The 13,388-nt window shown below is 36.2% G+C and overlaps 1 protein-coding gene across 2 annotated transcripts in view; it reads left to right on the forward strand.

The window, feature by feature from the left end:
- Positions 1-13,388, forward strand: part of HSF2BP (heat shock transcription factor 2 binding protein) — a 95,899-nt gene that overhangs the window by 64,328 nt on the left and 18,183 nt on the right. The window lies entirely within an intron of this gene.

Here is a 13,388-nt window from a genome sequence, read left to right on the forward strand (position 1 = left end):
TACTTAAAATTGCTTAGTATAACCACTACATGTCTCAGAGTTTGGAACAAAGGAATTTTATTCTGGTGGCAGTTTGTGGGTTCTCTAGTTGATGTTTTATTGTCTATATTCAAACGTTTTTAGCAGTGCTCTTGTGTTGTTTCCTGTAGTATAGTATTTAAACTTTTTGATTTGTCATGTATTTCAAGGAGACCTGTGATTCTTAAGTTATCTCTGCACATCCTCTCTTAAAGGTCAGTCATACCAGCTTATGTAGAATTCATTTGTGCCATTGATTTGTTGCCTGTTGCTTCTCTTTGGCTAAATTTTCCTCCTCTGCAGTATTTTTGTGTTCCAAATTTGTTAACCTATTTTTCAAAACTTCTGTTTCTTTAGAGAGATTCTCCCTAATAGATTCAGTTTTTCTTATTGTGCTGTTTTATAATTCTGGGTTGAGAGCTTTAATTTCTGACCAGAATTTAACTTCTTTTATGAATACATTTCATTTTTGAACTGTGATGTCATTGGTCCTCTTCAAAAACAAAGGAGGGGGGCAGCTAGGTGGCGCAGTGAGTAGAGCACTGGCCCTGAAGTCAGGAGGACCTGAGTTCAAATCCAGCCTCAGACCAAACACTTGACACTTACTAGCTGTGTGACCCTGGGCAAGTCACTTAACCCCAATTGCCTAAAAAAAAAAAACAAAGGAGGCATAACAACTTTTAGCTATTTAAGTTGTTCCTTATTTCTTTAAGGAGCACTTTGTAATTGAATCTCCACAAATCATTTATATGCTTTGATAAATCGATTGCCAAATATTTTATATATTTTGTAGCTGTTTTGTTTTTTCGACTTTAACAATCTTTTCATTTTAAAATGTCCTATGTGAATGCTCAGGCTTCCTTTATCCTGCCCTATATCAGCTTTTGTGTGAATGATCCTTAACTCAGAGGTCTTTCTTGAAATTCTCCTACCATGGACCATTTGACTGGAGGTCAATGAATCAGGAATCAAAGCTAGAAAATTTAAAAAAGGGTTTTTTTGTTTTGTTTTGTTTTTTGTGAGTCAGTTGGGGTTAAGTGACTTGCCCAGGGTCACACAACTAGCAAATGTCAAGTGTCTGAGGCCAGTTTGAACTTAGGTCCTCCTGACTTCAAGGCTGGAGCTCTATGCACTGTACCATCTAGCTGCCCCCAGAAAAGAATTTTTAATAACTACTAGCTGGTGGGCTGTTGTTGGGTGGATAGCAATAGCTCTGAACAGCAAATCATTGCATTTATCATCTTATTGAATTAAATACAGACTGAAGATCTGTCTCTTATTTATGTAACACTGTAGCTCCTTTCTCTGACTTCTAAGCTTAATTTTTTGGGGAGAAAACTTCCAGACAGCAATGCAGGCAGTATATAGTCCTAGTAGAAAATTGTCCCATTTCTGTACTTCAGCTGCACATAAGACCTGGAATTCCATCTAGTAGTGAGGATAGATCAGATTTTAGCCCTAGCACAAAGTCCTGAGTTAAGAACTGATGTTATAAGTAGATATGAGCAAACAGAAAAAAAAAACAACCAAGCCTATTGTAATGAAGATATGGGTTAAAATAATCCTAACAAATCCTAGAGGAAGGAAATAATTCAGAAAGGAACAATCAATTAGAAATTAAAAAAAAAAGAGAAAGAGAGAATGAATTGGCTGTAAAGACTCTTTAAGAGTAGATGTAAGAAATGGAAGACATGAAATGAGATTTTTAAAAATTAAATTAGAACCCTTAGAGGGTAAACATCTTAGAGTGAAAAGTCACAACCTTATTCAAGTAGTCAGTAATTGCCCCTGTCTTCCCAAAATAGAAATAATTAAATAGAATTCAATGATTCAATGAAGCAACGAGAAATATTAGAGTAGAATCAAGTCAACAAGGTCAAAAATTAGAGCAATTAGTTTTATATCTACTATCACAAGCAACTGACCTAAAAACAGGATGAGCATTTAAGATTCACTGGACTTCTTGAAAACCATGGCTAATAGCACTGGTAGGTCTATATCCTAGAGACATCCGAAAAAAAAAAAAGGGGGGGAAAATGACCTGTGTGTACAAAAATATTTATAGCAGCTCTTTTTGTGATGGCTAAGAATTGGAAATCAAAGAGATGCCTATCAATATGGGAATGGCAAAACAAGCTGTGGTATATGACTATAATGGAATGTTATTGTGCTATAAGAAATGACAAGCAGGATGATTTCAGAAAAACCTGGGAAGACTTACATGAACTGATGCATAGTGAAGTGAACAGAACCATTGTACACAGTAAGAGCAATATTGTTAGCTGAATTGTGAATGATTCAGCTATTCTCAGCAATACAATGATCGAAGACAATCCCAAAGGACTAATGATGAAGCATACTATCCACCTCCAGAGAAAGAACTGATATTTATTGAATACAGACTGAAACATGCTATTTTTCTTTTTTTTCTTTTATTCGAGTCTTCATATATAAAATTACTAATATAGAAGTGTTTTACATAATTGCACATGCGTAACCTGTATCTGATTGCTTGCTATCTCAAGGAGGGAAGAGGGTAGGGAGAAAGAGGGGAGAAAATTTGGAACTCAAGATTTTAAATAAAAATGAAAAAGAAAAGAAAAAAAACTCATGGCTAGACAAAAAGCTAGATACCATGTTTCATGAAAACAGAAAATAAAACTCAATCTATTAGAGCCAGAGGCAAAGTAAAAATAGAATCTATCAGTTACCTCCTGAATGAAATCTCAAATTGAACACACCCAGAAATGTTATATCCTGACACACTCTTCCTCTCTCTCTCTCTCTCTCTCTCTCTCTCTCTCTCTCTCTCTCTCTCTCTCTCTCTCTCACACACACACACACACACACACACACACACACACACCACACACACAGGTATAGAAATACATTAAGTTCAGAAAGTTTTTTTTTAAACTGATGCAATAAATGAACCATTAGCTAATCTGATTTTTTTAAATGAGAGGGAAACTGTATTTCTAGTATCAAAATTGAAAAAAGGATGTCATATTAAATGAAGACAAAATAAAGGAAATAATTTGAAATGTTTTGCACAAATATATGGCAACAAAATGTCCCTTAAATGAAATGGATGAATATTTACAAAAATATAAAAACCCCATACAAGAAAACAAGAAATATGTAATTTAAACAACCGATTTTGGAAAAATAAATTGATTACCCCATAAAAGGAATTCCCAAAGAGGGCAGGAGGAAAACAACCCAGGACCAGTGGACATACAAATGAATTCTATCATTCTTTCAAGGAGAATTAAATCCAATATTGCAAAAATAGGAAAAGAAGGGATCCTACCAAACTCCTATTATACAAATATGGCCTTGATTCTTAAACTAGGGATATTTAAAGCAGAGAAAGAAAACTATACCAATATTACTAGTAAACATGGATGCCTAAAATTATTAAATATAATATTGGCAATCAGGCTGTAATTTTGTCAACTTTTACATACATTTATTTAATAGTTTCTCCCAATTACATGTAAAAACAATTTTTAACATAAATTTTTTAAAAATAATATTTTTCTCCCTAATTATATGAAAAACAATTTTTAATGTGGTTTTTTTTTTTAAGGTTTTGAGTTCCAAATTCTACCCCTCCTACTCTACTCCTCTCCATGAGATGGTAAACAATCTGATATAGGTTATACATGGGCAATCATGCAAGAATCCTCCCTTTTCCTTTCCCCTTACCCTCTTATTTCTTGATCTGCATGCCCTTCTAAGAATCCCTCCTTTATCCTGTCCCCCCACCCTCCTATTTAGCTGTAAATTAAGAAGACTTTAATACCCTTCTAGATGTATATGTTATTCCCTCTTTAACCCGGTTCTGATAAGAACAAGATTCTAGTACTACCAGCCCACCACCCCCTCCTGCCTCCACTGTAGCAGTTCTTCCACTTACATCTCATTTGTATGAGATAATTGCTTCATTTTACCTCTCCCTAGTGAGTTTTATTTATTAGGATCATTCTATCATACTCAACTCAACCCCAACCCTTCTATCCATATATTCTCTTTCAAACTACCCAAGTAATGGTAACATTCTTAAGAGTTACAGATAACATTTTCCCATATAAGAAGTAAAGATTTTGACCTTATTAAGTCCTTTATAATTGATCTTTAATGTTTACATTATGTTTCTCTTGAGTCTAGTAGATCAAATTTTCCATTTAGTTTTGGTCTTTTTTTCACAGATACCTGAAAGTCCTTTAGTTCATTGAATATCCATTTTTCCCCCCATTCAGGATAACACAGCTTTGCTGAGTAAGTTATTCTTGGTTGCAAACCTAGTTCCTTTGCTCCTCAGAATATATTCTTCCCTCACCTTTTGTTATGTAATGTAGAAGTTGCTGCACCTTGTGTTATCCTTACTGTAGCTCCACAGTATTAATTTTTTTTTTCTCTAGCTGCTTGTAGTATTTTCTCCTTGACCTGGGAGTTTTGAAACTTAGCAATGATGTTCCTGTGAGTTTTCATCTTGGGTTCTCTTTCAGGTGGTGATCAGTGGATTTTTTTCAATTTTATTTTATTCTTGCATTCTAAAACTTCAGGTCATTTTTCCTTAATAACTTCTTCAAGTATCTAGACTTTTTTTTTTTATCATAACTTTCAGGTAGTCCAACAATTCTTTTATTGCCTCTCTTCTGTCTGTTCTCTAGGTCAGTTGTTTTTCTAATGAGATTTTTCATGTTCTCTTCTATTTTTTCATTCTTTTGAATTTGTTTTATTTTTTTTTTGGTGTCTTGTGAAGTTATTAGCTTCTGCTTGCCCAATTTTTTTTTACTTGCCCGATTTTTAAGGTGTTGTTTTCTTTATTTTTTTTTAATCTTTTTCCAATTGGTTGACTTTCTTTTCATACTTTTCTTGATTTTCTTGCATTATTCTTTTCTCCCCTAATTTTTCCTCAACCTTTCTTATTTGAGCTTTAAAGTCCATTTTAAGATCTTCCTAAAACTCTTTTGGGGTTTGTGACCAGTTTGCTTTTTTCTTTGAGATAGAAGTAGCTGTCTTAACTTTACTGTCTTCTGAATTTGAACCCAGATCTTCTCTATCACCATAGTAGCTAATTGTGGTGGGTTCTTTCTCTTTTGCTTAATTATTATTATTATTGTTTTGGTGGCTTATTTCTTCTCTGTGGACTTTGTGTTAAAGTCTGGCTCTAGTCCAGAGGTGTGGGGGATAATATCTCAGGCTTCAGGTTTTTTGTGCTATTGTTTCCTTAGCTCTATACAGTGGACTCACTTCAGGTATTCCTCTCTGTCCCTGAGCCATGATCGGGGACCCCCACAAATGCTCTTGTTCCCTGTGGTCCCTCCCCAAGCTGCAAGCTTCAGCTCACCTCTCTGCCCTGGAACCAAAACCAGAGACTCCACAAATGCCAATAGCCAGCAGGGTCCCTGTGCTCCATGATCACACTCACCCAGCATGTGCTCTGTCCTCCTCACCCACAACCACAGCCTGGGACTTCAGGTCGGTACACCTGGGCTGGGTATTCAGCTGGAATTGAGAGCCCTGCAATCTTCCCCTTATCAGGCATCTGACTACCACACCCTGAGGGGAAAGTTCCTGAAGCTAAAATTGCAGCCTACACAGCTGGCCACAGGGCTTGTTGTTTCCTTGATTGAGCAGTATTTGCCCAGACGTATTTGCACTTCAGTCAAGTCAAACCACCAGAGGTAGGGTCTTTCCTAACATCCTTTGAAGTTATTTTAGGCTGACAGCTGCTTTACCCTGACTTACAATTATTTGTGCTGCTTAAAGTTCCCTTTGAGGCATTATTTTATATTTTTTGTGGGGAAGTTTAGAAGAGCCAAGTAATTTCCTGCCCTATTCTGCCAACTTCCCAGAATCCTCCTCCAGGTTTTAAAAAAATCATAGTTTTCATAGAGTCCAGTGATTCTTTAATTTTCTCTCCTTGGCTTATTTTCAGTTCTTTTTGATGTCAGATATCCTATATTTATGTTCACCTTTTCAGCCTTTTGATTTTGTTAAAATATATCTTGCTGTCTTATGAAATCATGGATTTCTGTCTAGTCTATTTTAGTTCTCGGGGAGTCCATTTGTTGGGTAAAGTTTATGACTTTTTCATTGTATCCCAAGTGCTTAGCACAGTGCCTGACATATAGAAGACAGTTAATCAATGTTAATTGATGGAAAGCACTAGCTAACTATGAATTCCATGTATACTACCAACCCTGCAAGACTAAAATGGATTCCTATGCCCTGTCGCAAAAGCCATATGACACCAAAACTATGGTGATACCTAAAGAAGGAGTGAAAGCCTAATGTGATACCCGTGGAATGGATAGAAAAGTTCTTAATCCCTTTCCCACTGACCCCCATCTTTAGAATATGAGTATCACCAGTCTTTTCCAGCCACTCTTCCCATTGGGAGTGACGGTCTCTCTAGTCACTGTCCTCAGCTAGACCAAAGGATCAATGGGAGCATCAAACAGCCTGCTGTGGTGGCTCACCCTGTTGTTTGCAAAACAGAAATTGCTGCTTTTGTCTTGGGGAAAATCAGATTTATGCGTTTACTCTGCTATGGGAAGTTAACAATAAAATTTTCTTTCGTTTAGTTCCGAAGTCCACAGTCCATTCATTCAATAAACATTTTAAAGCGTCAGCAGTTCTGATATAAGGTCTATTTTCTCTGTTTTTTTCTGTGTATATATTTATGTAACATGCCTTTCTCTCTTGCCTCTCATTTCCACTTATGAAACACAGAGAAATAATAAATTGCTGATGTCAACCACCTTATTTTCTGTTTTTGAGTTCTCTGTATATTTATTGTTTCACAGCAAAATGCCCAACACAGATCATAACTGTGATCAGTTATGTAAATTCAGATTCAGCTGTGCAAAATAGTATATATAGTGCTTAAGTATAAGTGGCAGACATTAATTTTTTTTAAAAAATGCATATTTAACACAAATTTATGATCCTTATAAAATAGCATTGAAACTAGATGGTTTAGGTTGATCTGCATCCTTGGATTCACAGAAACTTATTTTCCCAAAAGCAATAGAATCATTAGTGTCATTTTGTGAATAATGGATCATAGTAAATAAGTCTCTATTTCTAAGAGTTTTTCTTGGCTGTTCTATAAACATGATCTGGCCTAGAATAAAGACAGCAGGAATCCCTTGAGAATCAAAAGTCCAAAATGCTAACTGTGGTTAAATATTCTACGTAATCTGTTTTCACCATTTCCATTTTTAGTTAGGATTTCTCAAATTACTTTCTTCTATTCATCATATAAGACAAACACAAAAGCTCCATCCATGTCTCTAAGAACATTGGACTAGGCACCCTTGAAGAAGATTGTGACTCCCATGTTTAGCAGTCTTCATTCAGCAGTCAGTTGTCCCAGTATACATGATATTAGCTCCTTGTGCCTAGACTAAATCATCTTTCATCACTTTACTGTATTGAAGTGATAGGAGACGCCTTCTACAACAGTCATTGATTATGCAAACATGCAATTTATTGCAACATGATTGTTCATAGGATCTGGGAGCAAACCTTTTGTGGTATCATGGATTCCAAAGTGGGCTGCTCTGTAAATAATAATATCCTGTATTGATCCATGGAAGACCTGAAACAAGCCATGAATTTCATCAGACTTGCTGATGTTCAGAAGGCATTTTCCCAGGCCTTTCAGTTCTCTCTCAGTGTCAGATTTCCCAGTATCAGCAGCAAGTGGGTCCTTGAAAAATCCAAGGAGTAGACAAAGCAGAGAGTGGCTCCAGCTGTACCACCAGGGGCAAGATTAGCAGCAAAATACCTTCAAAACTGAGTGTGCTTGTCTACTTCTCCCCAAACACCTGCTTATACTTATCCTTAAAGGCAAAGTTAAAGGCCTAGTAGGGAAATATTTGATGACATTTGCTAAGTTAGCATACCAGAAGAAAAGCACCTCTTGTTCTTTTGAAATTCCAACTATACAATGATGCCTGTGAACTGCTTAGCAGCAGCAGATTGATTACTTGAATGATGTATCTGCAGTAGTAGTTTGACACTCTTGATGGAGACTATTGAGCTCTTAAAACAGTTGTTCCTAGAACTAGCTATTCCACAATATTTACAGAGGGAGCAGGTGATAGAGTTGGAGGCAGAAAGCCTGTGTGAGAGGGCCTAAAGCCAGGGAACATGTTGCCTACATAGCCCCTTGCTGCAGATTGAACCAAAGAAGCAGCCACCCTTTTTTCTTATGCCTACTTGCAATACCAATGCAACACTGATCATGTTGGCCCCAACTGCCTGAAGGCCATGTATATTATATTTCACCTCTTCCGTAGGGTTCTCCTGTGCTGTTAAAAGTGTTTGGGGGTTCTAGGTTCTCTGTCATTGATTTCAGCTCCTACTGATGTTGTTGCCCTGAGTATTATAGGATGGAGGGTCCACCCCCCCAGTTCCATTTAACCACTAACAGTTGGATTAATTTTCACAAAGAAATATTTACTTCAAAAATACAATCACAGATGTGTAAACTTACTCCATAACATGTGGGGCTTCCTCCTGTCCAGCCCTTGTACTACCTCATTCTCTGGGGAAGAGAAAGGGCTTAGATTAACATGTTAGTTCAGTTCCTACAGGGCACAGTTCCCAGTTTCCCAAAGTCCCCTTTAGGCTTGAATACCAAGCACCCTGGCTTCTCAGGGCTACCTTGCCAGGCTGGCTAGCTACAATATCCTACCTGGAAATGTGCCTCCAAGGTTGCCCTGGCTTGAACTCCTGATCTGGTGAGATCATTGCCAGCACCTGAAACTGAGAAGGACAAAAGAAACAGAGCAAGACAAACATTCCAGGAACAGGGTGAAAAAATGGGGAGGCAAGAAGATATCCCTCCTTCTCAGTTCAGTTCATGGTGCCTGTCCTATGAGTAAACTATGTGGGATCTTCACTGTCTGGATGCAATAGGAAAAAGCATGTGGGAAAAAGAATGAAATGCCCCAGTTTGGCAGCTTTAAAGACTCAACCTATTCTGGTTATTGCAGACAATTGAAGAAGGCACCTCCATTGTAGGGGAATACAGAAAAGCAGAGAGAGTGCAGCAATCTAGACATACTTCAAAGTCCCATTACACACTTTGCTGTATTTGAAATTTGCCATGAGCAAATAGGTAGGGGTGCTTTTTTTTTTTTAACTCAGTCCTTGTCACAAGTGCAGAACAGTTCTTCATGGTCTATGGGGAGGCAGAAGCAATGTTTTTTCACTTGCTTCCCCAGTGCCATATAGTAAGGTCAACCTATAAGCAAATGAAAGAACAAAAACAAAAAAAACTGGCTTCCCATCTCAGAAAGAAAGTTGGTCCCCACTGGGCTTTTCAAACTACGTGGAGTTTAGATTATTTCCTTATAGGGATTGGGGACATAAGTCAATAGGTGTTACCACTTTCTTAGATGAGAAACTGTTCTAAGTGAAAACTCTTACATGCTTTTCTCAGTGCAGAAGGCCCTTCAACTTTGGTTTGGGCAAAAAGTGCTCCTTTCTACGTAGGGATACCCACATTCTTTAGGGGTCCCTATAGCATAGGTGGTTCCCAATAAGTTTCCAATGGTCCAAGTAGCTTTTCCTGGGTCTTTATTCCAAAGGGCACCCCAGATTTTCCCCAAGGATCCTTGCCATTGCAAGGGTAAGACAATTACAGCTGAAAACTCACACAAGACAAGTCAGCTACTTGTGAATTTTAGGCATAGGTATTTTTACCATGAGAATTTGTATGTTTTAATATGCCTATTATTCCAAACCCCACTAACACTATTTCCATTTTTTTTGGTCATTTTTGCCAATTTGCAAATTGTAATGTGAAACTTCAGGCTTGTTTTGATCTGCATTTCTCTTATTAGTAATTTGGAGCATTCTTTCTTGTAGTTGTGAATACTTAGCAATTCTTCTGAGAACTGTTTGTACCTATCCTTTGACTACTTATATTATTGTGGAATAGCTATTAGTTTTAATACATTTATTAATTGCTTATGTATTTTGGATACCAACCCCTTATTAGAAAAATTGATATAAGGATTTTTTTTTCCTATTTGACCATTTCCCTCTTTATCCTAGGTGTTGCATTAATTTTGTCTGTGCAGAAGCTTTTCAGTTTCGTGTAATCCATTTTATCTGTACTAATTGCCTCTATGTCTAATCAGTCAAAGAACAGCAATAGTGTCATATTCAAATAGAAACTTATGCTTGTATATGGCATACTGACTTAGAAAACCACAAATTAACATAATGTATGTTGCATTGTATTTTTATTTATTTTGTTAAACATTTTCCAATTATATTTTAGTCTGTTTTGGGCAGTACTTCATGTATGCCACAAGTTTGGCACCTCTGATTAAGAATACTTGTACTCATAGCTGTGAGAGGCATATAATCTGCTTCTTTTCTAATTTTTTTTATAGTGTGAGCTTTAATATTAACATCACATATCCATTTAGAAAACAATGTGGAGTATGGTGCAACGACTTTTCCAGTTTTTTTGGCAGTTTTAATCAAATAGGTTTTTTCCTGAGAAATTGATCTTTTCTACTTTATCAAACATTGGATTATTGAGTTTCATTGTTTCTGATTCTCCTCTGTTTATTCTGATCCATTAGTCTATCTTTCTGTTTTTTAACCAGTACCAGATGGTTTTGATCACTGCTGCTTTATAATATAGTTTGAGGTCTGGAAATGCTATTCCCCCTGTATCTTTACTTCTTTTCATTATTTCCCTTGATATTCTAGATATTTTGTTTTTCCAAATGAATTTTGTTATTATTTTATCAAATTCTATAAAAGTAACTCCTTAGTAATTTGATTGGTATAGTATTAAAAGTATACTATTGCCTTTGGTAATGTTGTCATTTTTATCATATTGGTGTGGGCCTAGCCACGAGCAATGAATATTCATCTATGTAAGTTGTTCTTTATTTCTTTAAGTAACACTTTGTAATTGAATCTATATGTCTTATATGTCCTATGGTAGGTCAATCTCATTATTTTATGCATTTTATAGATATTTAGAATGTGAGATACTTTCTGTTTCTGCTTCTTATATTTTATTGTTGTTATATAGAAATATTGTTGATATGAATGGATTTATTTTGTAACTGGAGACTTTACTGAAGCTATTACTTGTCACAGTAAGTGCAGAATTGTCTTGCATTATTCAAACTTATTTTCCTTTTATTTGAAGGTCTTTCTCCTGATCTCTTATAGAATTTGCTGTTTCTGAATTGAATTGTTAAATTTAACCATTGTATATCTTGGAGTTTGCAGCCTTGGGTTGTTTTTTTGTTTTTGCTTTTTTTTTTTTTTTTTTTGAAGTAAACTGTAAATTCTTTCACTTGGTATTTCATTTTCTATGTTTGGAAGTTCTGGTCAGTTCTCTTCTATTGTTTCCTTCATTATTCTTTCTCTTATTATTTTTTTGTCCTGTCCTGTTGTTCTGGGAGACTTAAAGTCTTAGGTTGTCTCTGCACATCTTACTTTCAAGATAAGTATGTTTTGCTTGAATAGGGAGCATATTTTCCTTTAATGTTTTTTTTTCTGCTTTTTTTCTAGATTGTCCTTCAGTTTTATATATTTGCATTAGCAATCTATTGTGGGGTTTTTTTTGTTTTTTTTTTTTTTTGCTTCTTTGGTGAGGCTTAGCATTGCATATTCTAGTTTTTTAAAATTCTACCTATTATTTTTGCTGTGCAGGCCATAAATTCTGCTCTCATACTTCCCATTTCTCTTTTGAACCACTCAAGAACAGCATGTTGTGATTCTGTATTCTCCTCACATTCCTACCTCATCAAGCATTATATCATTTTCTTTTGTTCTGTTGTACTCATTTATAGATGCCTGAACTTATTTACTAGATCTGGAGGCCATATTTCCTTCTTCTGTTAATGTTTTTTTCCTACTGATGTATCTGCCTTCCACAATGTTTGAATTTTCTTCTCCCTGACATTTTTGGTAATTTAAGTCTTCCCTCCCCCCCCCACCTTATTTTCCCTTATGGCTCACTTTCTGACTTTCTCCCTTCTGAAGGTAGTTTCCCTGGGGGCTGGATCTCAAAGTGTCTCAACCTCTTCCCATGTTTGGCAATTCATGGTTTACCAGTCTAGATCTCTGCGTCAAGTAACTTTTGGAAAGATAGAAGTGGCTGTAACTAGATGCTATGCTCTTTCCTTCAAGGTTAGTCGAGTGATGTACAGTATATACCATTCACTACCCACACGCCCCTACCCCCTAACACACACAGAGTATCTTGTCCTGATGATTTGTCCCACTCTCTCTGTTTCTCCATTCTCTGACCTCCACCAGCAGTTCAGAGTTTTGCAGCTTCGTTTTTCCCAGCACTGGCAGTTCAGAGCTTTGCAACACTGATGGTAAAGGATTGCAGCCCCAAGCAAGCTTTTGCTCCTGAAGGTCTATGGCTGAGCTGTCAAAAGTTCCACAGCCTAGAGTCAAGGTCTCCATAGCACTGGAAAGAGGAAGGATTTTTTGTTGTTGTTGTTGTTTTTGTTTTTGTATGCCTGTGTCAGGTCCTTTTGGCTTCACTTCTAATGTGAATGTTCATATGGATATGATTCAATTCTGAGTATATCAATTCCTAAGTCATTGGATAAGTAATCTTAGAAGTATGAATAGTTGTATCAATATTTGTAAATTAATATTTGGTCTAAGATCTGTTTGATTCTAATAGAAAGTCCATTAGATGGTGCTGAAAGCCATTTTGTATTTTTGTCGAGTGCTATATGTGACCATTATCAAATAAATTTGTCACCTTAACTTTCTAGTGATGAACCCCACCATACTTAGCTAGGCTGATCCTTAGACACCAAGCATTGTCTGTTGCTGAGCCTGCGTTCAAAGTGGTCTACCCTGGGTGAACCCGCTAGAGTTTGTTCTCTGTTGGCATAGCTTTTGAAAATCTTCCTTCTTCTTTATTCGGTTGTGAGGCATGGTAGCAGAACTTTGTGAAGTAATACTGACTACATAGCAAGTCAATAAGTAAGCAAAATGGATCTGTGATTCTGTCATGTGTGCCCACTGCAGCTTTAATATAGCCAGTTATATGAGTCCGTAATCCTGTAGTTTTTGTAGAAAATGAATATTTGTTTTGCCTTTCATTGTATATAAATAGTATTTTGGAATTATAGCTGATTTTCATTATCTAACTATGAAGAGCAGAATTTCTAAAAATATGTTGACTTTAGGTGTTTACTTAGAATTTGTTTTAAAGTATCCCACAAAGTACCATTAGAAATGGGGAGGAATAACATATAATCAGTTTCTTCTATTGTTTACCTTAAGACCTATAACTCTATAATCCTTTTACTTAGTTTTTGATTTGAGGTAGAATGAGT

The sequence above is a fragment of the Phascolarctos cinereus genome, unplaced genomic scaffold, assembly GCF_003287225.1.
Source record: "Phascolarctos cinereus isolate Bilbo 61053 unplaced genomic scaffold, phaCin_HiC Scaffold_726;HRSCAF=1367, whole genome shotgun sequence".
NCBI lineage: Eukaryota > Metazoa > Chordata > Mammalia > Diprotodontia > Phascolarctidae > Phascolarctos > Phascolarctos cinereus.